This window comes from Delphinapterus leucas, chromosome 2 (genome assembly GCF_059928025.1).
Source record: "Delphinapterus leucas isolate spDelLeu-1000000601 "Yukka" chromosome 2, BTC_Dleu_Yukka2, whole genome shotgun sequence".
NCBI classification, from domain to species: Eukaryota; Metazoa; Chordata; class Mammalia; order Artiodactyla; family Monodontidae; genus Delphinapterus; species Delphinapterus leucas.
In genome coordinates this window covers 177,319,912-177,345,240 of record NC_143130.1, presented here as the reverse complement: position 1 = coordinate 177,345,240, position 25,329 = coordinate 177,319,912, and the positions used below count along the sequence as shown (strand labels likewise).

General features: G+C 33.9%; 12 non-coding genes and 1 pseudogene across 12 annotated transcripts; all 13 read right to left on the bottom strand.

Annotated features, from left to right (window-relative positions):
• Positions 1-850: 850 nt before the first annotated feature.
• LOC115802987 (small nucleolar RNA SNORD113/SNORD114 family) lies at positions 851-925 on the bottom strand. The gene has a single exon (XR_004023572.1). It is a non-coding gene; the product is annotated as a small nucleolar RNA SNORD113/SNORD114 family (small nucleolar RNA).
• Positions 926-1,809: 884 nt separating this feature from the next.
• On the bottom strand, positions 1,810-1,884 carry LOC115802968 (small nucleolar RNA SNORD113/SNORD114 family). Its single transcript, XR_004023554.2, has one exon. It is a non-coding gene; the product is annotated as a small nucleolar RNA SNORD113/SNORD114 family (small nucleolar RNA).
• Positions 1,885-2,800: 916 nt separating this feature from the next.
• Positions 2,801-2,873, bottom strand: LOC115802988 (small nucleolar RNA SNORD113/SNORD114 family). Its single transcript, XR_004023573.1, has one exon. It is a non-coding gene; the product is annotated as a small nucleolar RNA SNORD113/SNORD114 family (small nucleolar RNA).
• Positions 2,874-3,525: 652 nt separating this feature from the next.
• On the bottom strand, positions 3,526-3,600 carry LOC115802966 (small nucleolar RNA SNORD113/SNORD114 family). The gene has a single exon (XR_004023552.1). It is a non-coding gene; the product is annotated as a small nucleolar RNA SNORD113/SNORD114 family (small nucleolar RNA).
• A 913-nt stretch (positions 3,601-4,513) lies between these two features.
• LOC115802992 (small nucleolar RNA SNORD113/SNORD114 family) lies at positions 4,514-4,585 on the bottom strand. The gene has a single exon (XR_004023575.1). It is a non-coding gene; the product is annotated as a small nucleolar RNA SNORD113/SNORD114 family (small nucleolar RNA).
• Positions 4,586-5,273: 688 nt separating this feature from the next.
• LOC115802967 (small nucleolar RNA SNORD113/SNORD114 family) lies at positions 5,274-5,348 on the bottom strand. The gene has a single exon (XR_004023553.1). It is a non-coding gene; the product is annotated as a small nucleolar RNA SNORD113/SNORD114 family (small nucleolar RNA).
• Positions 5,349-6,728: 1,380 nt separating this feature from the next.
• LOC115802980 (small nucleolar RNA SNORD113/SNORD114 family) lies at positions 6,729-6,799 on the bottom strand. Its single transcript, XR_004023565.1, has one exon. It is a non-coding gene; the product is annotated as a small nucleolar RNA SNORD113/SNORD114 family (small nucleolar RNA).
• A 1,843-nt stretch (positions 6,800-8,642) lies between these two features.
• LOC115802925 (small nucleolar RNA SNORD113/SNORD114 family) lies at positions 8,643-8,715 on the bottom strand. The gene has a single exon (XR_004023514.1). It is a non-coding gene; the product is annotated as a small nucleolar RNA SNORD113/SNORD114 family (small nucleolar RNA).
• Positions 8,716-10,445: 1,730 nt separating this feature from the next.
• On the bottom strand, positions 10,446-10,519 carry LOC115802997 (small nucleolar RNA SNORD113/SNORD114 family). Its single transcript, XR_004023580.1, has one exon. It is a non-coding gene; the product is annotated as a small nucleolar RNA SNORD113/SNORD114 family (small nucleolar RNA).
• A 2,200-nt stretch (positions 10,520-12,719) lies between these two features.
• On the bottom strand, positions 12,720-12,794 carry LOC115802922 (small nucleolar RNA SNORD113/SNORD114 family). Its single transcript, XR_004023511.1, has one exon. It is a non-coding gene; the product is annotated as a small nucleolar RNA SNORD113/SNORD114 family (small nucleolar RNA).
• A 2,033-nt stretch (positions 12,795-14,827) lies between these two features.
• Positions 14,828-14,902, bottom strand: LOC115802940 (small nucleolar RNA SNORD113/SNORD114 family). Its single transcript, XR_004023528.1, has one exon. It is a non-coding gene; the product is annotated as a small nucleolar RNA SNORD113/SNORD114 family (small nucleolar RNA).
• A 1,297-nt stretch (positions 14,903-16,199) lies between these two features.
• LOC115802934 (small nucleolar RNA SNORD113/SNORD114 family) lies at positions 16,200-16,277 on the bottom strand (annotated as a pseudogene).
• A 1,999-nt stretch (positions 16,278-18,276) lies between these two features.
• Positions 18,277-18,351, bottom strand: LOC115802933 (small nucleolar RNA SNORD113/SNORD114 family). Its single transcript, XR_004023522.1, has one exon. It is a non-coding gene; the product is annotated as a small nucleolar RNA SNORD113/SNORD114 family (small nucleolar RNA).
• Positions 18,352-25,329: the final 6,978 nt, after the last annotated feature.

Here is a 25,329-nt window from a genome sequence, read left to right as displayed (position 1 = left end):
TTTTAAAAATGAGACTGGGCTTCCCTGGTGGCGCAGTGGTTAAGAATCCTCCTGCCGATGCAGGGGACACGGGTTTGAGCCCTAGTCCGGAAAGACCCCACGTGCCACGGAGCAACTAAGCCCATGTGCCACAACTACTGAGCCTGCGCTCTAGAGCCCACAAGCCGCAACTACTGAACCCATGTACCACAACTACTAAAGCCCGTGCACCTAGAGCCCGTGCTCCACAACAAGAGAAGCCACCGCATATGAGAAGCCTGCGCACCACAACGAAGAGTAGCCCCCACTCGCCGCAACTAGAGAAAGCTGGCGCGCAGCAACGAAGACCCGACGCAGCAAAAAATAAATAAATAAAATAAATTTATGAAAATGAGACCTTGTCTGAATGGGTTTTTCCTTTTCACAATATATTCGTTCAATCCTTTAGGTAGTTATTAATTTTTCATAATTTAGATTTTACCTCTTAACAAAAGGAACAACCTTAAATTTGAGACTGACCTAGAAAATAAAATTGACTCTAATTATGAATCTATATGATCCTCAGCCACTCTTGATACATTTATTTCTAAAGAGGCATCAATATTTTCAATTTTTATTAATAGTAATTCTTGCCTCACCACAAATGCTCACAGTTGAACAATGCTTCACTCTCTTTTTATCTGTTTATTTATTATTTCTTTAATGGTCCCTCATTTATTGATACTTCTTCAACAGTAATATCATTCATCCATTCATTAACAATAATAAATTTAATCAATGAATCCAGGGTAAGAACATGATCTCTGTATATTTCTAATATCTGCCTACAAGATCATTTCCAACACAGGTATTTGACGAATTATGTTTTGTGTTGGACCTCAAAGTTCCAGACATGTATTATTCATCATCCACAACACATACACCGCCAGCTGTCTTCATTGGTTCAGGTTCGGCTGTCTTTTTCCTCATTCATTTAGCAAGTAAATCATTAATTTATTAATAACAATAAAATAAACACATAATCCACAAAATCCAAGAATAGGATCCTTGAATATTCCCAACATCTGTCTATAGAACTATTTCACACATGGACTGATTCTCTTTATTAACCAACCTCAGTGGTGCACAATACTGATGACTCAACATAATGTTTCATTTCATATTTATCATTGGGCCATAGTTAACTTTTTTATTATGTTTAATACTTTTAATAATTCAATGAATACCTTTAAACAAATGACCCAATCTAAGGTGACAAACTTGACCATTACTCACCTTTGTCTCTTTCTAATACAGAGGCAATAGGACAATCTTGATCACAGCAGAAGCTGAAATCAGCTGGGGCATCAATTCTGAATAGTACCAAGCAGAGCAGGTGATAAAATGTTTGATATTCTCTCCATTGATCCCTACTTTCCACCATTCATATACGTAGTCATTTAGGTATTTATTAATTTATGGTAATATTTATTTGTTTTTTCCTTAATGAAACAAACATCAAGCTTGCAATAGACTCAGATCAATAATTGACTATTACGTATCCCTGTCTATATCATCCTTACTCAAAAATGCATAATATACTTGATCTGTTAATTATCCATTCTAACTTATATTAATATTATTTCTCTTTACTATGTATCTAAGTAATGAACAGTACTTAACGCTCTTCATCTTTAGTCACTTATATGCTTGTTTATTCGGCCAGTAACAATTTATAATAATATTTTTAAAAACTCGTGAACCACAAAGAATAAAACAAGGTCCCTATATATTCCTGACATCTGTCTATAGGAACACTTCCAACGGAGGAAATGGACTAGACTTCTTTTGCTGGACCTCAGAGTTTCAGACACACAGTATTCATCATATACGACTCATATGCTATCAGTCATCATCAACGGTCCAAGCTTAGACTCTTTTTCTTTATTCTCATCGACATTTGTTTACTGATCACTTTATTAATTCATTAATAATAATAAAATAAATATCTGTGAGTCAAAAAACTCAAGGACAAGATCTTAAATACTAACCTGTGCCTACAGAATCTTTTGCCTCATGGAACGTACTTATTTCGATAATCATCCTCATTGTGGCAAAGATCGATTAATCAACACAAAGTTTCATGTCAATTCCATGGTAATCATTAAGCCATGTTTGGCCATCTTTGAATATATTTAATAATTTTTAGTATTACACTGAGTATCCTATACAAACCACCTAAACCATGAGAGGAATCTGTTGTTCACATTGGTCTTCATGCTCTTACACACAGGAGCATCCATGGAGGTCCTGATCATGGCCAAATACGTAAATAGGTTCCAGTGTATCCATTCTGAGGCGTAAAAAGCAGGAGAGATAATAACAACATTGAGATACTCATTATTGATCCACACGTTCCACCTTCACCTAGTCAGTCATTTAGGAATATAATAAATTCAGGTCATATTTCTCATTTTTCTCTTAGAAAAAAGAACAGTGTCAAACCTGGTACTACCATAGAATAAGAACTTTGTTATTTATTTTCTGTATCATTCTTAGCCAAAGAGGTAAGACATTTGCACCATTTACATTTCCAAATGAACTTCAGTATTTTCAGTCAATATTAATAGCTTTTATTGCCTTACCACATATATTAAGAGTGAATATGCTTCAACCTCTTCATCTTAGCTTATTTATACTTACACTTATTTCTTTGGGCTATTTTTTTAAAGTAAAATCAAAATTCATGAACACAAAACAAGAAAATTGCTCTTTTATTTTCCTAATATTTGTCTATGGTGTAATACCAAATAGAGGCAACAGATTATATTTCTTTTTTTTACTGAACCTGAGTTTCAGACACGTAGTATTCATCACCCATGACTCATATGATATCAGTCGTCATCATTGGTCCATACGTGGGCCTCTATTTCTTCATTCTCATCTGCGTAAGTTCATTGATTAACTCATTATTACTAATATTAATTCTATTCCACACTTCTAACAATACAGTGACTATCTGAGGAAAAAAAGAAGTTCTCAAAGACGTGAATTTGCTTACTGCATTACTCACATTGGTCTATAGAGCACGTGACCATGAAAGATGCTTAAATCCACCAGCGTGCGTCCATCCTGAGGAGTACAGAGCAGAGCAGATGATAGAAAAAAATTGAGACCTTCTCTAAATTGGTCCTTGTTTTCCTCATCTCATTTACTCAGTCACAAAGGTATTTATTATTTTCCATGATTTATACACATATATAAGCATAAATATGAATATAATGACATGATCCTTAGAAAAAGAGCTAACACCCTTGGTCCATCCATTTATTAACATGCGTCAGTTTCTTCAATTTATATTAATAGTACTTCTTGCCTCACCACATATACTCAGGGTTGATAAGCCTTCATTCTTGTTTTTATTTAGTGATACTTTGTTTATTGGTTCTATCATTGATCTATTTATATTAATAACATAGGAATTCATGGATCCAAAATTAGAAGAACAATACCCTTGTTTATAGGGGTGATTTGCAAGGGAGGAAACAGACTAGATTTTGTTTTGTGTTGGACCTCAGACTTCCAGACACGTGGTATTCATCGTATATGACTCCTACGCCACCAGATGTCATCGTTGGTCCAGTTTTGCGACTCTTTTTCTTCCTCCCATCTACTTCTGTTTAGTGATTAATTTATCAATTTACTGATGGTAATTAAATAAATATCTATGAGTCACAAAAGCTCAAGGACAAGAGGCTTCAGTATCTTTATAATTTTCTTTAGAACCACTGTCTAATTGAGTACACTTCTTTCATTAATCACCCTCATTATTCTAATGATAGATTAATCAACAGAATGATTCATACATTTCCAATTTAACGACTGGACCATGGTTAGTATTTTTTCTCATAGTGAATATTTTTTTAATATTTCAAAGAATACCCTAAACAAACTACCCACAGTAAGATGAGACCACTGACTATTACTCACGTTGGTTTCCATGTACAGGCAAATTCAGAGACTGTTGACCAAGACATATGTTTAAATCAGCTAAAGCGTGTCCATTCTAAAGCACAGAATGCAGAGTAGATGATAACATGATTGAGATGTTTCCTCTACTGATCTTTGTATCTACATTTAATTTTCAGTGATTATGTTACATATGAATTGGGTAATATATAACTTTTTCCTAAGAAAACAAACCACATTGAACTTTCTACTAACCCAGAGTAAATACTGGCCATTATTTATATTATCTATAACATCCTTAGCTAGAGGAAACACCCTTGAACCATTTATTTCTTAACTGACTTAGTGTTTCCATATTTATTGATATTATCTCTAGCCTTAAATTTCTTCATAATTGGACGATGCTTCACCCTCTTCATCTTATCTATTTACATCTGTACATTGATTCTTTATTGATTCATTTATTATAATAGAATCAAAATCCATAAACACAATGACCCCTGAGCATGAGCTTTATAAAATAAATCCTAAATCTGTCTATAGGATCATTTCCAACAGAGGCAATAAACTAGATTTCTTTTTTATGTTGGGCCTCAGAGTTCCAGACACATATGCATCGTCCACGATGCATATGCCACCAGTGGTCATCACTGCTCCAGGCTTGGCCTCTTTTCTTCCCCACTCTCATCTACCTCTGTTTAGTAATTGATTCAACAAATTCTCTAATAGGAATAAAATGGGTACCTATGAAGCACAAAAAACCTAGAACATAGGCCTTGAATAGTTTAACTTCTGTCTATAGAATCGTTTACTACACTGATATGCCTCTTTCATTAATCACCCTCAAAGTTTCATATAGGAATTAATCAATATAATGCCGCATTATTAATCAATGGACCATGTCTGGCACTCTTTGCTTATATTTCATACTTTTCAAATAGAATGTTTACCCATAAAAACTCACATTTGTTTCTATGTGTCAAACACAGAGACAACCAGACATCTTGTGACCTTAGATGAATCCTTAAATCAGCTCCAATGTATCCATGCTGAGAAGTACAAAGCACAGAAGGTGATTTTAAAAAATTGAGACCTTATCTGCATTGACTTTGCTCTCCACATTTCCGCTATTCAGCCTCTTAGGGATTGATTAACTTTCATAATTTACAGGGCTTCACTTATTCATATTTATTTGTTTATATTGACTGATTCTTTCATTTATCTGTTTATACTAATAAAATCAAAGTTCTTGAACACAAAAACCAAGAACGCAATCCTTGTATATTACTAACATCTGTGAGTATGGCAATTTCCAACAGAGGAAATAGACGAGATCTCCTATTGTGATGGACCTCAGAGTTCTTGACACATAGTATTCATCATCCCTGACTCATACACTACCAGTGGTCATCATTGGTCCAGGCTCAGCCCACTTTTTCTTCATTCACTTCTACATTTCTTTACCGATTAACTTATCGATAAAGCAACAATTGTAAAATAAATATCTATGAGTCAAAAAAACCTTGAAAATAAAACCTTCAAGAATCTCTACAAACATATGGACACCAAGGGGGGAAAGCGCAGGGGGGGTGGGGGGATGAATTGGGAGATTGGGATTGACATGTATACACTAATATGTATAAAATAGACAACTAATAAGAACCTGCTGTATAAAAAATTAATTAATTAAATAAAACTCAAAGAAAAAAGAATCTCTAACATGTCTCTATAGAATCATTTGCCTCCTTGAATTTACATTTCGCTAATCACCTACGTGGTTGCAAATATTGATTCATCAATATAATGTTTCATGTCAGTTCCGTATTTATTAGGGGGCCATGCTTGGCCTTTTTTATTATATTTAACTATTTTTTAATATTACAGTTAACGTCCTAAACAAACCACCAAAAACAAGACAAGAACTTTGGCTGTTTCTTACACTTCGAGCTCACGATCATGCAAGACGTTTAAGGTGGCTTGGCGCACCCACTCTAGGAAGTACAAAGCAGAGAAGATTAAAAAAAAAACTGAGATACTATCTTCATTAATCCTTGTATTTCACCTTTGATTACATCAGTAATTTAGGTATTCATTAATTGGGGGTAATATTTATTGATATTTCCCTCAAAAAAACATCAAACTTGCCACTGAGCCAGAATAGGAATAATAATTATTACTTGTACTTTCTATAGAACCATTAGCCAAAGAACTATCATAAAACCATGTCCTTCTTAATTGAATCAGTGTTTTTAACATATATTAACAGATTCTCTTACTTCATGACATATTATCATAATTGGACAATGCTTCACCCTCTTTATTTATTTGTACACAGTTGACCCTTGAACAACACGGGTTTGAACTGCATGGGTCCATTTGTACATGGATTTTTTTCAATAAATATAGTACCTGTATTTTCATTTTAGGGATCTTTCAATTAACTAAGTGTGGGAAAAATTTGTGTTTGATTAGAGATCACAACATGTGGTATCAAAAGAACCAGGGTTTGAGTCCTGATTCTACCCAAACTATTTAAGATTCCTGGCCTTGGGTGAGTCATTTATCAATTCCTTTGCTTCTGAAGCAGAGATAACCTTACAAGGACTTTCGACTGCATGGGGTTACACCACGTTGTTCAAGGGTCAACTGTACTTACTGATTGATTCTTTCATTGATCCACCTGTAATAACAGAATCAAATTCCATAACAAAAACTAAGAACAAGATCCTTGAATATTACTAACATATGTCCACAGGATAATTTCTAACGGACGTATGGTATAGACTAGATTTCTTACTGGGTTGGACCTCAGAGTTCCAGACAAGTACTCATCATCCATGACTCACACCCCACCAGCATCACCATTGGTCCAGGATTGGCCCTCATTACTTTCAATCATGTCTGCATGTTTTTATTGATTAAGTCATCAATTCACTAATAATAATAAAATAAACGCCTGGAGGTCATAAAAACTTGAAACAAGATCCTTGAATATCTCTAACATTTCTCTATAGAATTACTTCCCACTGACAATATATATATATTTCATTAATTGGCCACAATGTTTTCTATATAGACTAATTAATACAATACTTTATATTGACCCCATTTTACTGTTTGAATGTGACAAAACCATGTCTTTATAGAGGGAGGTTTAAATCAACTGTGACTCAAATTAAAATTGATAATACATTGTACATTAATTAATTAATTGAATAATTAACTGTGAAAGTAAATAAAATGGTCTTTTTTCTCCTTAATTGACCACAGATGTACTGAATTGGCCCACACATGATCTCCATTCATTTAATTTGTACATGTAGCCATTTATTCCCTTCCAATAACAGAGTTAACACCCATGACAAACCACCAAACCAGAAGCAATTACTTTGACTGCTACTTACGTAAGTTTCTATAGTCCTTAATTGAATCATTGTGCATCCAGTCTGTAGAGTACAAAGCAAATAAGAAAATAGACAGATTAGATTAGGTAGATAGATAGATAGATAGATAGATAGGAAAGGCTAGATTCAGATTTTTCTAGTTGACTTCAAGTCAACAAATGATGAGGAATAAACCTTAAGTGCTTGTTGTATATTAAAACTCTCCATGGTATATTGCTTGATTGATTGAATCAAGTATTAAATGTAACGAATATAATGAACACCTCTGAAAGCAACACCAGACAAAAGAATAAGAACTATGTGTGTCCCCTACCCGGTCAGGTAAGAGCTACAACAACTTTCTAAATGAACCTTTCTTGGAGAGAATCGGTTAATCTGAGTCTTAGATTCGAGCACCTTCTCAGCAATTGTCCATGCTTGTCCCATCTTTATATATGTATGAATGTATATAGCTATACATGGAGTCATTTTATCTTCCATTTTTTTAAAGTAATTGCACCAACAAGCCAGGAAGAGAAATCCTTTCTAAGTATATTGACCGTTTCAAACATTAAGAGCCTAGGTCTACATTTTTTATCCAGAGAGCAACTGTTAGAACTGGATTAATCACCCTCCTTGTTTCAAAACACATGGTCCTCACTGGGCCATGCGCTACCTTCTTTCAAGGAACTGAGTAAAATATTAACTTATTCCTTGATACATTTATAATAACATTAATACTTGTGACTCCACAGAAACAGAACAATATTAATGCCTGTGCCTATGCTCATTAGGCACAGAAAAAAGATCAGATCATTTTTTCTTGTTCTTTTTTTAATTAAAAAGTAGAAGATCATTGAATTAATCATAACTTGTCATGTGACATTCTCAACATAGGTCCAAGTATAAGCCCACTCTCAATTATGTAGTTATTTAATCAATAATTAAGTAAATGTTTTGCCCTTCTCTTAATAAAACAAAAACCAACAACCCAACCCAGGAAAACAGCATGAGCTCTTACACCCATTTATCGAAACGCTCTTTACTCAAAAGGGTCAGCTTTAATCAATTTATTTTACTGGAACTCAGTGCTTCAGAAATGTATTAATAATGATTTTTACATCACATATATTACATGACATTCTCCCATATTTGGACCAGGGATAAACTATTTTTTCCTTATTCATGTATACTTTCTTGATTTATTCATGCACTGATTTACTGAAAATACAATGCTCAGAAACCCAAGCACAAGAACAAACTCTTGAATATTTTTAACTCTTTGAACAAGTTCATTTCCTGTACAGATAAAGAGGAATGAATCTTTTTGTAATGGACCTCAGAGTTATAGGGTTTAATCAAAGTCCTTGACTTCAGACACCCCAGGGTACTCATCATCGATCCAGGCTAAGCAATCTCTTTCTTCATTTATACCTTTGCTCATTGATCCATTCATTGAGCCACCAACAGTAATAACATCAATGTCCATGAATTTAAAAAAAGCCAAGAACAAGACCCTTGAATATGACCAACATCTGTGTATAGGCTCTTTTCCCATAAACTAGATCTTTCTCAATAGATGAGATCTCTTTTTGTAGTGGCCCTCATTGAGGTATGTATGGATCAATTATCATCCTTGCTTTCTATGCTTCCCCTTCCAGCTCTCTTGCATCTTCCTAATCTAAATAATTCAACAAACACTAATGAAAAATTCACTCTGACAAGATCTTTTGACTATTATTATTTTAGTTTAGTCATTAGAATCCTTACCCACAAATGTAACAGTCAAGATCTTCCTCAAAACAGACTGACTAAAGCAGCCATGGTCTTCATCCTGTGGAGTCAAATGCCAATGTTCAAAAGAATGAACAGTCCAGAATTAGATTGATTTAAAAGGACATTAGTTGCGTGGTACTAGGTTAATCATTAAGTTGATTCAAGTGTCATTTTCATCACTGACCTGAGAACAGCACTCCTTTTTATTACTTGATTTAACTATTACTTATAAATAATATAATGAACACTGTTGAATTCATCACTCAGAAATAAGAACTATGACTATTGCTCATATCTGTCTATAGACCCCTACCCACATAGGTAAGAGCCTAGATAATCTTTTTTTAATGGTCTCAATTTGTGTAGAAATGGTTGAATTTAAAATCTGTGATTTATGGCATAGTCTCACCAAGGTCTATGCTTGACCCTACTCATATATTAATTCAATTGTTCATTGTTTTATTTATTCATTTATGGAATTATTCATGGAATACTTGATCATATATTCAAATATACAAACACACGCACACACGAAGTGATAAACCCATGAACAACCCAGAGTAGAAATGATCTTCATGTACATGTCTATATGTTCATACCTAAACTAGGAAGAGAGGATTAGTAGTATACATAAAGATTAGTCGTTATTCTTGCTTCTTACTGAGCCATGTTTGCCTCCTTTTAGACTATTGACTGTGATTAGGACTTCATCTACTTACATGTAAGAATACATCAATATCTAGGAATTAACTAACATTAGATAGGAAACTTGAATAATATTTATTGTCTCCATATGTCTATTTCACTACACAGAGGTTTAAAAACTAGATGCTTTTATTATTTTTAATAAAACTCAGTGAACAGAGTTGGATTAATAATAACTCTTCTCATAAGGCACATTCTGAAGATGAGCTTTGCTCATTCTTTTTTCAATTAAATAATTATTTAATAAGCATTTATTTATGTAATTTTTCCCTTCTTTAAGTAAAAACAACCAACCAGCAAACAACCACCTACATCAAACAATAATTCTGAATCTTACATACATCTGTATACATATTCCTTCCAAAAGAAGGCAAACAGCCTTTATGTATATATTTCACTGGAATTTAGTGCTACAGAAACATATAACAATAATCCATGTTTCATTACATACTCTCATAACTGGTCCAGGCCCAGCTTCTTTTACATTTACCCATCTTTACATTTCTTCATTTATTCACGCATTGATTTACTTATGAAAATCAATCTATACCCAGAAGGTGTGGACACCTGTCATCAAGACACCTGAATATTCTGAACTTCTGCTCTACACTCATTTCCATAAAGGAAAAAAAAAGAGAAGGCCACTTTTAAATGATGGACCTCAGAGTTACAGATGGCTTTAATCAAAAGTTTTGATTCAGACACCCTCCAATCTCATCATTGGTCCAGGCTCGGCACTCTTTTTCTTTGTTATTTATACCTTCATTTTCCCATGAGTCACAGACTCCCAAGAACAGGATCCTTGATATAACTATGATAATTGTCTCTAGACTGATTTCTGGCAGAGCTTTCAGACTAGATCTAAGGGTAGCCTTGCTTCATCTCAGTACCATCACAAAAAATGACCCATGATTGGGCCATGTTCATTTAATTCACCCAATTTTAAACATGCTGTAGTGAACTTCCAAAAACCACAATGGTACCCTACATCTAGAACACACACAGTAAGTCCCACCTTCTAAGAGCTTCCTCTAAACAATTAATAGGCTGGATCTCTAACAATATGGAAATGCTTAAACCAACTGCAGTGCAGAAATAATACGAAATAGCAAATCGTTCTGAAAATTAATTAAATGCCTTTCATTTCTTTTTAAAATGAATCTCAGAGGTGCTGAAATGTGTTCCTTCTACTCCTAGGCCCATAACACATTCTTCACTATTGGTCCATACTTGGTGTTCTTGGATTTGGTTTTTATGTATACAGCCTTTTGCTCTCTTGAACTACCTCAGTGACCACACATGAACAAACCATACAAGCAAAACACAGAAACTTTGATTGTCACTTACATTGCTCCTTACCTACAGAAGTAACAGCTAAGACCTTCATCATTGGACAACGACTGAATCCAACGTGGAGTGTTCATTCAGAAGGAAAAGGCAGATTTTTAAAAGAATGAAAAGTGTAAACTTAGATTTTTAAAATAGAAGTTAGTTCTGCATTACTAGATTAACCAGAAACATTGGTTTGTGTCACATTTTCATCAATCCATCCAACAGTGGTATCCTTTTCATCTATTGACTTAATTTTTAGTGTGAAATAAAATAATGAAGACTTCTTAAATGTTTTTATGAAGGTGTTTTAATCTATCGCCCAATAAAAGGACTATAGCTATTATTAATATTTGTCTATACCCCTACATAATCGCAAAAAGGCCACATAATTTTTTTAATGGGGAAAACTTTTGCAAAATGTGATAAATTTAAATTCTTATTTCAAAACACAATCTGACCCCTTGGTGCCATATACTTTAACTATGTACTTATTGATTCATTTATTCACTCATTTATTTAATAATTCCAAGCATAATTTAATTATCTAGACTTTTTTTTTTTGAAAGGAAATACGAACTGATAGAGCCATCTGCTATTCAAAACTAAATACTATTACATGCAACTTTCTCTATCAGCAATGACCAAAATGGTAGCCACTGGCCACTTATAGCTTGAAATGTGCCTAGTGTTACTAAGGAACTAAATTTTTATTTTTGGCTGTTTGAACTTAAATGTTAACAGCAAGATGTGTTTAGAGAGTGGGGTCTATGTGATCCTTCCTTAAAGATGGAGGGGCTCAGATCTTTTTTATTTAAGTGGATTTCTAGGCAATAAAACAGGATTAATCATGCTCCTTCACATATTACATATGCTCCTAACGGGCCCACAGTTTGTACTCTTTTAAATAATAGATTGAGATATGAAATTATGCTTTTACTCACTTATAATAATAGCACCAATATTGGTGAAGCCTAAGAACACTTGACAAAGGTGCTGAGAGACACTAAATCTATCCATTTGATGATTACTCACAAAAACAACATGCATTTACTTTTATAAAAATAAAAATCAATGAACACAAGAGGATTCATAATGAGTATATTCTCATGCTTAGACCTTTTGTATGTTTCAATAACTATTTAATCATTTGTATTTTATTTTTTCATTATTGATTATATTAAACTACTACTTATTAAATATGTTATATTAATATGTTTATCATGATTTGTTATATTACTATTGAATATATTTATTATTGTACAGTTATGTAAATATTCTTAAAGTAAGACATACAACCAGAAACTCACCACCAACCAAGAACGACACTGATGTTCACATATATCTATGCTCCCAAAGGAGGAGTAGCCTTGGTCTATTTTATTGAACTCAAATTTTCAGAAATGTATTAACAATCATTTTTGGTTCATAAGCTCCTTTCATAATTGAACAAGATGTAGCCCTCCTCTTTATTTATACTTTATTTATTCATACATTTATTTACTTACAATAATACAATCCATATTCATAAACAACAAAAGGTCAAGAACACAATCCTTGAATATTTCTGACTTCGTAAGCACATTTTCCAAAGATGCAACGGACCTCAGAGTTACAGACTGGGTTTAATCAAAATGTTATTCAGATGCCCCACGCATACTCATCATTGATCCAGACTTGGTATTCTGTGCCTTTGTTTGATATATTGTTCTTGACTTATTCATTGATTCATTAATAATAATACAGTCAATGTCCATTAATTAGGAAAATAAAACCAAGATCCTTGAAGATATGAATATGTCTGTGAACATTCACTTCCTACAGAGCTAGAGAAGTAGCTCTCTTTGTGCAATGCAGCCCAGCATTGAAAATAGGAGCGAATCCATTTCCTTGCATCATATCAGTTCCATATTAGCCATTCGTCCATGCTTGGACCTCTTTCACTTAACATCCATATTTTAAAGATGAACAATGAACTTCCATTTTATACCACAACTAAGAAAAATGCAAAATTTTCCATTTTTGTATATTCTCCTCCTCAGTGGGTTCATGGTCTATAACAATACCAATGGAGAAGTTTATATCCACTGTGGTAAAAAAATTAAATGGAATATTAAAATTTTCTGAAAATGAGTGAAATGCCTTTCATCTTATTGTCCTAATAAATTCAGTCATGCTGAAATACTGAAATGGAGTAATCATAATTCTGAATTCCTAACACACTTTAATCATTGGTCATCCACCTTGAATTGTTTGTGTATGTAGCCATTTATTCCTTCAAAACATCTCAGTGGATACCCATGACCAAGGCCCCCAAGTAGAACATGAACTTTATTACTTACATAGATCTCTTCTCTCTTTATCCAAAGAGGTAAAGCTCAAGATCTTTGCCATGGGCTAATAATCAAATATGGTAGAGTTGTTCATTCTGAGCAGTAAAAAGCAAATTTTAAAAAGAATCAATCTACAATTACCCATTTTTAAACATCAATAATCAGGTAACAATAATCCTTGGTTTGCATTCTATTCTCAACATTTGGAAAGAGAGAGCTCTACTTTATATTTATTAACTTGTGCAATTTTTAATTTTAAATAATACAATGAACACCACTGGATCTAGCAGTAAACAGAAGAAAAATAACTATAATTATTAAGAATATGTCTCTCTACTTACTACCCACGAAGAGCCAAGATCATCTTTTTTATTGAACTTTATTTGTGTGGCATTGGATACATGGGAGATTCAACTCATGGCACAATCTCACCAATGGTCCAAGCTTTACCCTGCTTAATATATTTATTAATTCACTCACTAATTCCTTTATTTAATTACTCATGGAATAATAAGACCATCCCTTTATTTTTCTAAAAGAATTCCAAAAAGCTTAAACAATCATCAAAACAGAACTGAAACACTATTATTTACAAATGTCTATGTACACCATTGGAAAGGCCTATGACTCTATCTTCCTGTGGACATCAGTTGTGTAAAACATGATGAATCGCAATCTTTACATCCAATTGCATGCTTTCCATTGAGGTAATATTGACTGACTTTTTTGAAAAATTGACTGAGATACAAATGTATACATTTGTTCACTTATAATTAAACTTCAATATCTGTGACCCACCCACACTGGATAAGTACCTTGAATAATATTTACATTTGTCCTAATGTCATTACCCAAAAGAATAGCAAACTGGTTCCTTTAATTTAAGTTTGTTTGTATGCAACATAAAATTGCATAAAAAGATTGAATTAATCACAAATGTGGCTGAATAAAAGTCTCATCATCATTCAATGCTTTCCCTCCCAATTACACAGTTTATTCAATCAACTATTTATGTAAATGTATTTCTCTTTCCTAATAAAATGATTGATTGGCAACTCGCCTCCACACAAAACAAAAACATTGAGTTTTGTGTGCAAATGATCATATGCTCCTTACAAAAATGATAAGAGCCTTGACTATTAATTTACTGGGACTAAAAATCTCAAAATTGTTTTCGTAATTATCAAAGTTTCATTGCATGCCTTAAAAAGTAGTACACATATATCTCTCTTATTCCTCATTCACTGATATATTTCTTTATTCATAGGCTAAATTTATTCTAATAATGCTATTCATACCCCAAACCAAAAAGCCTGAGAATAAGGTGTTGTGCGCTCATTTCCCACAAAGAGAATAATGAGATGTCTCTTCGTTACGGACCTCAGAGTTGCAGATGGGCTTAATCAAAATTCTTGTTTCACAAACCCCATGAGATTCATCACTGGTACTTGCTAGAAAATTTTTTTCATTTATTAATTTTCTGATGCACAAATAATACAATCACAAAATTCCAAAAACAAGATCCTTGAATTTTAGGCTCTCACCCTATAGAGCTAATAAACGACATTTCTTCTGTAATGGAACTCAAACCTGCACATGTGGATGGATCAACATCCCGGCTTTGTATCAAACCCACATTCAGCATTGCTTCCTGCGTGGCCCTCTTTTATTTAATTCATCTGTATGTCAAAGATGGTTCCATGAAAAATAATGAAACCACCATCTGAATCACCTCTGGGCTGCCCACAAAGAGTTATCAGCCCCTCTACCCATATGCAAATGGTGAAATCAACCATGGTAGAAAATAGAAAATAATATTAAATAGCTAGGAGAATAAATTAAATAACTTCTGTCTGCTTTTAAAATGACCTCAGTTGTGCTGATTTAGATTAAACATAATTTGGGGTTTGTAACACATTCCCATCATTGGTCCATACTTGAAGTGTTTTATATATTTCATGTATGTAGTACATAATTATTACTTTGGAATTCTTCAGCTAACACTCATGAATAAACTATTCAAACAAAGAATGTGAACCAAGGGACTTACTTATATTAGACTTTATGCTCCTTGCTTGCGATAACAATTCTTTATTAAATGATTAAATCAGCTGTCCTGTGTTCACTCTGGGGAGGAAAAAAGCAGATTCAGACTAGATTTCAATTTTTTAATTATTGTTAGCCAGGCAGAACTAGATAACAATAAACTTTGGCTCAAAAACGTAATTTTTTTACTAATCCAGTATTGAATTCTTAGTTATGAATAATATAATAAACATTATTAACTCCACCACTTAGCCCAAGATTAAGATCTGTAATGATTACAGATATCCACGAATAGAAACATCTGTTAAGTACGTGGTTATTTAATAGATTTTTGACTGATGCAAACGCTTTTCCTTTTCCTAATTAAAAAATAGCAAACTACCAAAACTCAAAACATTGCCTCCTGACCAGATACTCGTATGCTCCGTGTGAAAGAGGACTGCAGACTAAACCTGTTCATTCTACTTCAGAACTGTATCGATATTAATCCTTAATTTATTGCACTCTACTGATTGCTCCATGAGCAGATCTCTTCGTTTTTCAGATGCACATTTCTTTCTTTATTCATGCACTGATTCACTTGCAATAATACAATCCATATCCATGAACCACAAAAGCCCAGGAACAAGTTTATTGCCTTTTCCTAACTTCTACTACTAGTTAATGTCTACAGAGAATATTTACTGGGTCTCTTTCTATAGTGGACCTCAAAGTTACACAGAGCGCTTAATCAAAGTTATTGACTCAGATACCTCCACCAACACCCATCATCGACCCAGGCATGTCCTTCTATTTCTTCATCCACTTATGCCTTCTTGAACTGATTCACTCGTTCATGAATTCACGAATAATTAGACAATCAATTACCTTCGGTGACGCAAAACTAAGAACAAAAGCCTTAAATACAACCAAGTTCTGTTCGTTGCCCCTGTTCGTGTAGAGTGAATAGACTCAGTCACTGTTCACTGTGAGGCTCTGTTTTACATGTAGGGGTTAATCAACATGCTTGCTTCATATCAATCCCTTACTTAAGATTAGTGCCCACCTGCTACTCTTTCACTTGATTCGTCCTTACATTAAAGCTAATGTAATCAACAACCACAGACCTATCATCTTAGCCCACAACTGACAAAAATGACATCTGCCATCTTCCAAAGTACTCCAGCCTCAAAGAGTCAACAACTGAGATCTTAATCAATGAAGAAATGGATTCAGCAAGTGCGGCAAGAATATTAAGTAGGAAGTTAAACTGCTCTGAAAATATGTGAAATGCCCTCCATCACTTTAGTAACGGTCCTTAGTTGGGCCGAGTCAAATTAATCATAAATGTTAGTTTATGACACATTCCAGTCATGGGCTGGTAATTGGCACTCCTTAATTTCATGTACTATTTAACTATTTATTTTATTGAAATAATTTAGTGGGATCCCATTAATAACCCCCATTGGAGCTTGGAACACCAACATTGATGTTTCCTTATTTCGGTCTTTAAGCTCCTTAGTCTCAGAAGGAAGGGTCTTCACCTTTAGAGAATGATTAAATCAGATGTGTGGTGTTCATTCTATAAAGAAAAATAAGAGCCTATTATCAAAAACTATAGAGTTAGCTTTTTTCAAATTGCTATAACACATTCTCATCATTTTCCTGAGAATGGGACTCTTTTATTTACTTACTTAAATTTTACTATTAAATTATATGAATACCACCGAATTCATTGTTCAACACAAAATTAAAACTACAATTACAGATATCTGACTTTACTTGCTACTTACATAGGAAGAGCCAAGATCATCTTATTGGACTTCTGCAGAATTGGACATATTTAATATGTTTCATGGTACAATCTCACCGATCCTCCACTATATGGACTTATGGATTCATTCACCTACTGATTTATTTTATTTTTCAGGGAATAATATTATCATGTCTTTAGTTTTCTAAAGAAGACTCAAAATGGTTAGACACTAACCCAGAATCAAATTACTGGAACTTGGAAAAGTTCAGGTGTACCTTTCAAAGAAGAGAAGAGCTTAGAATTTTTCCTAGAATATCTGACTCAGAAAACAAGATGAGTCAGTATCCTGATATCAAAACATGTGTTCTGAATTGGTCTGTGGTTTGCTGACTTCCTAAAAAATAGATTAAGATATAAAATTATACCTTCTTTCTCTTATACAAACGTATCAGTATCTGTGATCTTATCCACTAGACAAGAACACTGAACAAAATTTATGTCTATCTATGGTCATTGCCATTGAGAATAACAGACTTGCTTCTTTTTTTATTGTTTTAACAAAACTCAATGAAAACAAGGATTGGATTAATTAGAAGTGTTGTCTTACAAAACATTCTCATCAGTGGTCTCTGGCTCTCAATTATGTGGTTATTTAAACAAGTATTTATACAAGTAGATGCATTTGCATTTCCTTAATACCACAACCAGTCAGCAACCCACCACCACCACAGAACAAAAACTGTTATATACAAATGACCATACATATACCACTTTCCAGAGCAGTAACAGTCTCTACTATTAATGTATAGTAAAGAGTCAGAGTCTCAGCTGGATTTTAATAACAATCCATGTTTCGTTACATTCCTTAATAATAGGTACATGACTTATTATATTTTTAAATTCATTGATACATTTCACTTATTTATGGCTCAACTTTATAATAAAAATACAATCCATCCCCAAGAACCACAAAAGTACAAACACAAGGTACCATGTGCTCATTTCCCACAGAGGCAATAATTTAACCATGTGCCTCTTTGCAACGGACCTCAGAATTGCATATGGGTTTAATCAAAACTCCTGTTTCAGATACCCCATGGAACTCATCATCGATCCAGACACGTTGTTCTTTCTGTATTTACTTATTAATTGATCCATGAATAACAATACAATCATAAAATTCCAGGAACAAAATCTCCTTTTATAATGGACCTCAGAGAACATGTGTGATCAATCAACATCCATGCTTCATACCAAATCCACATTCACCATTGGTCCATCCGGGTGTTACTTTTATCTAGTTTGCCCATGTTTTAATGATGGTTCAATGAAAAGTGATGAAAGCACCATCTTTAATCACTTCTCAAACACAGAGTCTTCCATGGGCTTGTGGGTTGCCACACAGTTACCAGCCAGTGCTATACCAATATGGAAGTGTTTAAGTCATTTGTGGAGGAACATAAAATGTAATATTAAGTAGTTCTAAAAATGAATGAAACGACTACTGAATTAGACTGCTGAATTAGACTAAACATAATTTTTGATTCATAACATATTTCCATCATTGGTCCATATTTGGGATTTTTATTTCCTTTATACACATTGATTCTTTTGAAATACCACTAAATATTTGTGAACAAAGCATCCTACCCAAGGATAGGAACTTCAATTCTTACTAATTTTTCTCTAGGTTCTTAACTCACAGAGCTAACTGCCAAGATTTTGCTTCTTAGAAAATGAATAAGTGTGCTGTCCTGTGGTCATTCTGTGGAGGAAGAAGGAGAATTAAACTAGAATTTAAGCGTATTTTAGTTACTTGGAGCTAAGTAGTTATAAACTTTGGTCCTTTTTAATTAATCCAGTATTCGACTTTTACTTTTAGATACTTTTAGTTATAGCCACTGTTGAATTCACACATAAGAATAAGAAAGATATTTATCAAAAATATCTTTATAGGGGGCTCCCCTGGTGGTGCAGTTGTTGAGAGTCCGCCTGCCGATGTAGGGGACATGGGTTCGTGCCCCGGTCCGGAAAGATCCCACATGCCGCGGAGCGGCTGGGCCCGTGAGCCATGGACGCTGGGCCTGCGCATCCGGAGCCTGTGCTCCACAACGGGAGAGGCCACAACAGTGAGAGGCCCGTGTACCGCAAAAAAAAAAAAAAAAAAAAATATATATATATATATATATATATATCTTTATAGTTTAACAGTTTTAACAGAATAAAAGATAATTTTAATGGATGCTACTTTTGCAGAATTAGGTACATTTAAATCTTTATTTGGGTACCTTTAAATGCAATAAGGGGTTAATATCTAACATATACAAACAGCTCATACAACTCAACATAAAAAAAAAAATTAAAAATGAGCAGAAGAACTGAATAAGCATTCTTCCAAAGAGGAAAAGCAGGCGGCCAACAGGCACATGAGAAGATACTCAACATCGCTAATCATCAGGGAAATGCAAATCAAAATCACAGTGAGATATCACCTCACACCTGTCAGAATGGCCATCATGAAACATAACACAAATAACAAATGTTGGCTAGGATGTGGAGAAAAGGAAACCCTCATATACTGTTGGTAGGAATGCAAAACATGGAAAACAGTATGGAGGTTTCTCAGAAACCTAAAAATAGAACTATCATATAATCCAGCAATTCCACTCCTGGGTATATATTCAGAAAAAAACCCACTAATTTGAAAAGATACATGCACCCCAATGTTCACAGCAGCATTATTTACAATTGCCAAGATATGGAAGAAACCTAAGTGTCCATGAACAGATGAATGGATAAAGAAGATGTGGTGTGTGTGTGTGTGTGTGTGTGTGTGTGTAATGGAATACTACTCAGCCATAAAAAAGAATGAAATAATGCCATTTGCAGCAACATGGATGGACCTAGAGATTATCATATCGATATTAAGTGAAGTCAAACAGAGAAAGTTTGAATCTAACAAATACAACAAACTAGTGAATATAACGAAAAAGAAGCAGACTAGCAGATACAGAGAACAAACTAGTGGTTATCAGTGCAGAGAGAAAACAGGGAGGGGAAATATAGGGGTAAGGAATTATGAGGTACAAACTATTAGGTATAAAATAATCTACAAGGATGTGTTGTATAACATGGGGAATATAGTCAATAGTTTATAATAACTATAAATGGAGTATATAACCTTTAAAAATTGTGAATCACTATATTGTACCCCTGTAATTTATATATTATATATCAACTACACTTCAGTTTAAAAAAAACAGAAAAGGAAAGAACCCATAATCTCATTTTTAAAAATTCTTATTCACATTCTCAGTGATGACTCTGCTTGATTCAATTTTATATGTTCATTTATTTATTTACTTAACTACTCATGGAATGATTAAATTATATGCTTATTATATGAAGAAAGTCAAAATGGTAAACCAGCCAGTAATCCAGAACAGAAATATTATTATATGCAATGAATTATATGCCCCTTATCAACAATGGGAGTAGGCTAGGAATTTTTTCTTTCTATAAACATCAGTAGCAAAAACCCAAACTAATAATTATCATTGTCTCATAAAACATGGTCTTCCAATGATCTGTGCTTTCTCTTATTTTAAACAATTAAGATAGGATTTTATTTATGCATTCAGTTATAACAATACATCAATATCTATGAATGCAAAGACACTAGGAATAAATCCTGAATGATACAAACATCTGTCTATCCACTTGTTAGTCACAGACATAACTGACTAGATCATGTTTGGGCTGTTAATAAAATTTAGAGAACACAATCTGTTCAATCCTAATGTTTTTTATATGACCTGTCATCAACATATGTCCATAACTGCTTCTCATTCAATGAGCTTCTCGTTCATTTATGTTAACGTCTCCTGTTTCAAAAACACCAAAAAAACAAAAAAATGGATGCAGCAAAAACAGTACTTGGAGGGCAATTTATAGCATTGAATGCATACATTAGAAAAGAAGACCTAAGTGTTTGCTGGCAGATGAGTGGATAAAGAAATTGTGGTATATATATACAGTGTAATATTTTTCAACCTTAAAGGAGGACATCCTGTCTTTTGCAACAACATGGATGAACATGGAGGACATTATGCTAAGTGAAATAAGCCAGATACAGAAAGAAAAATGCTGAATGATCTGACACATGGAATCTAAAAAAGGTGAATTCATAGAATCAGAGACTAGACTAGTGGTTACCAGAAGCAGGGAGGTGGAGGAAATACAAAGATGTTGGTCTAAGGTACAAATCTGCTATTATGTAAGGTAGGTAAGTTCCAGAAATCTAACGTACAGCATGGTGACCATAGTTAATAAATATATTGTATACTGGAAATTTGTTAAGAGAGTAGTTTCAGATGCTCTTATCACAAAAACAAAAAAGCAAAATATAAAAGTGTGTGAGATGAATATGTTAATTGGCTTGTCTGTGGTAATTATTTCTCTCTATATATATGTACATCAAAACATCATGTTGTACATCTTAAATATATACAATTTTTATTTAAAGAAAAAAATAAATATGTAAAATCAGTAATCTAAGTTTCTGCCCTAGAAAACTAGGAAAAGAACAAACTAAATCCAGAGTAAGCAGAAAAAAAGACATAATAAAAATTAAAGCAGAATCAATGAAATTGAAAACAGAGAATCAACAGAGAAAAATCAATGAAACGAAAAGCTATTTATTTTAAAAGATCAATAAAAACAGTAAGCTACTAGCCAGGCTAAGAATAAAAATGAGAGGACACAAATTACTATTATAGAAAGTCTAAGGAGAAAGCACTACAGATCCCTGGGACATCAGAAGAATAGTCACAGAATGCTGTGAAATCTATGCCCACAAATTTGATAACCTAGATGAAATAGCCTAGTTCCTAAAAAGACACAATTTGCTAAAACCCAAACAAGAAGAAATAGACAATATAAATAGCCCTACATCCATTAAAGAAATAGATCCATGATTAATAACCTTCCAAAACAGACAGTACCACACCCAGGTGGGTTCTCTGGTGAATTTTACCAAATATTTAAGGAAAAAATTATAACAGTTCTCTTAAAGCCTTTTTTATGTATTTATTTATTTAACATCTTTATTGGAGTATAATTGCTTTACAATGCTGTGTTAGTTTCTGCTGTATAACAAAGTGAATCAGTTATACATATACATATCTTTTCCCTCTTGCATTTCCCTCTTGCATTTCCCTCCCTCCTACCCTCCCTATCCCACCCCTCTAGGTGGTCACAAACCACCTAGCTGATCTCCCTGTGCTATGTGGCTGCTTCCCACTAGCTATCTATTTTACGTTTGGTAGTGTATATATGTCCATGCCACTCTCTCACTTTGTCCCAGCTTACCCTTCCCCCTCCCCATAACCTCAAGTCCATGATCTACTAGGTCTGTGTCTTTATTCCCGTCTTACCCCTAGGGTCTTCATGACCGTTCTTTTTCTTTTTTTCTTAGATTCCATATATATGTGTTAGCATACGGTATTTGTTTCTCTCTTTCTGACTTACTTCACTCTGTATGACAGACTCTAGGTCCATCCACCTCACTACAAATAACTCAATTTTGTTTCTTTTGATGGCTGAGTAATATTCCATTGTATATATGTGCTACATCTTCCTTATCCATTCTTCTGTTGATGGACACTTAGGTTGCTTCCATGTCCTGGCTATTGTAAATAGAGCTACAGTGAACATTTTGGTACATGACTCTTTTTGAATTATGGTTTTCTCAGGGTATATGCCCAGTAGTGGGATTGCTGGGTCATATGGTAGTTCTATTTTTAGTTTTTTAAGGAACCTCCATACTGTTCTCCACAGTGGCTGTATCAATTTACATTCCCACCAACAGTGCAAGAGGGTTCCCCTTTCTCCACACCCTCTCCAGCATTTATTGTTTGTAGATTTTTTGATGATGGCCATTCTGACCAGTGTGAGATGATATCTTGTTGTAGTTTTGATTTGCATTTCTCTAATGATTAATGATGTTAAGCATTCTTTCATGTGTTTGTTGGCAATCTGTATATCTTCTTTGGAGAAATGTCTATTTAGGTCTTCTGCCCAGTTTTGGATAGGGTTGTTTGTTTTTTTGATATTGAGCTGAATGAGCTGCTTGTAAATTTTGGAGATTAATCCTTTGTCAGTTGCTTCATTTGCAAATATTTTCTCCCATTCTGAGGGTTGTCTTTTCATCTTGTTTATGGTTTCATTTGCTGTGCAAAAACTTTTCAGTTTCATTAGGTCCCATTTGTTTATTTTTGTTTTTATTTCCATTTCTCTAGGAGGTGGGTCAAAAAGTATCTTGCTGTGATTTATGTCATAGAGTGTTCTGCCTATGTTTTCCTCTAAGAGTTTGATGGTGTCTGGCCTTACATTTAGGTCTTTAATCCATTTTGAGTTTATTTTTGTGTATGGTGTTAGGGAGTGTTCTAATTTCATACTTTTACATGTAGTTGTCCAGTTTTCCCAGCACCACTTATTGAAGAGGTTGTCTTTTCTCCACTGTATATTCTTGCATCCATTGTCATAGATTAGTTGACCATGTGTGCGTGGGTTTATCTCTGGGCTTCCTATCCTGTACCATTGATCTATATTTCTGTTTCTGTGCCAGTACCATACTACCTTTTTTTGTGTGTGTGTGGTATGTGGGCCTCTCACTGCTGTGGCCTCTCCCATTGCGGAGCACAGGCTCTGGATGCGCAGGCTCAGCGGCCATGGCTCATGGGTCCAGCTGCTCCGTGGCATGTGGGATCTTCCTGGACTGGGGCACGAACCCGTGTCCCTTGCATTCGCAGGCGGACTCTCAACCACTGCGCCACCAGGGAAGCCCATACTATCTTGATTACTGTAGCTTTGTAGTATAGTCTGAAGTCAGGGAGCCTGATTCCTCCAGCCCCGTTTTTCTTTCTCAAGATTGCTTTGGCTATTGGGGGTCTTTTGTGTTTCCATACAAATTGTGAAATTTTTTGTTCTAGTTCTGTGAAAAATGCCAGTGGTAGTTTGATAGGGATAGTACTGAATCTGTAGATTGTTAAAGCCTTTTTAAGAAGATACAAGCTGAGAAGACACTTCATAACCCATTCTATGAAGCCAGCATTACCCTAATAAAAATTACAAAAAAACTACAGAACAATATCTCTCATGAACATAGGTGCAAAAATCCTCAACAAAATATTAGCAAATTGAATCCAACAATGTATAAAAAGAAATACAATATCAACTGGAATTTATCCCACTATGCAAGGCTTGTTCAGTATTCAAAAGTCAATTAGTGTAATCTATCACATCAAAAGGCTAAAGGAGAATACTCACATGATCATATCAATAGATGCAGAAAAAGCATCTGATAAAATACAACAGCAATTCATGAGAAAAAAAAACTCTCAGTAAACTAGGAATACAGAGGAATTTCCTCAACATGAGAAAGAATATTTACAAAAAAACCTATAGATAATATCATACCTAATGATGTAAAATTTGAAGCTTTCCCACCAATATCAGTATCAATGCAAGGATGTTCCCTCTCAACACTTCTTTTCAACATTGTACTGGAAGTTATAGCTAACATAACAAGAGAATAAAAGGAAATAAAAAGTATACTATTAGTGAAAAAAGAAATAAAACTGTCTTTATTAACAGATGAAATGGTCATCTATATAGAAAATACAAAAGAACTAACCAAAAAACTCCTGGAACTCATAAGCAAATATAGCAAGGCTGCAAGATACAAGGTAAATAAATAAAAGTCAATCACTTTCCTATATAATAGCAATGAACATGGGAATTTGAAATTAAAAACATAATATTATTTACATTGGCACCCAAAAAATGAAATACTTAGGTATAAAACTGAAAAAATATGTATAAATACTATATGAGGAAAACTATAAAACTCAGATGAAAATAATCAAAGAAGAACTAAATAAATGGAAACATATTCCATGTTCATTGATAGGAAGAGTCAATATTGTCTAAATGTCACTTCTTTCCAACTTGATCTATAGATTCAAGGCAATTCCAATCAAAATCCCAGCAAGTTGTTTTGTGGATATAGACACAGTGATCCTAAAGTTTATAT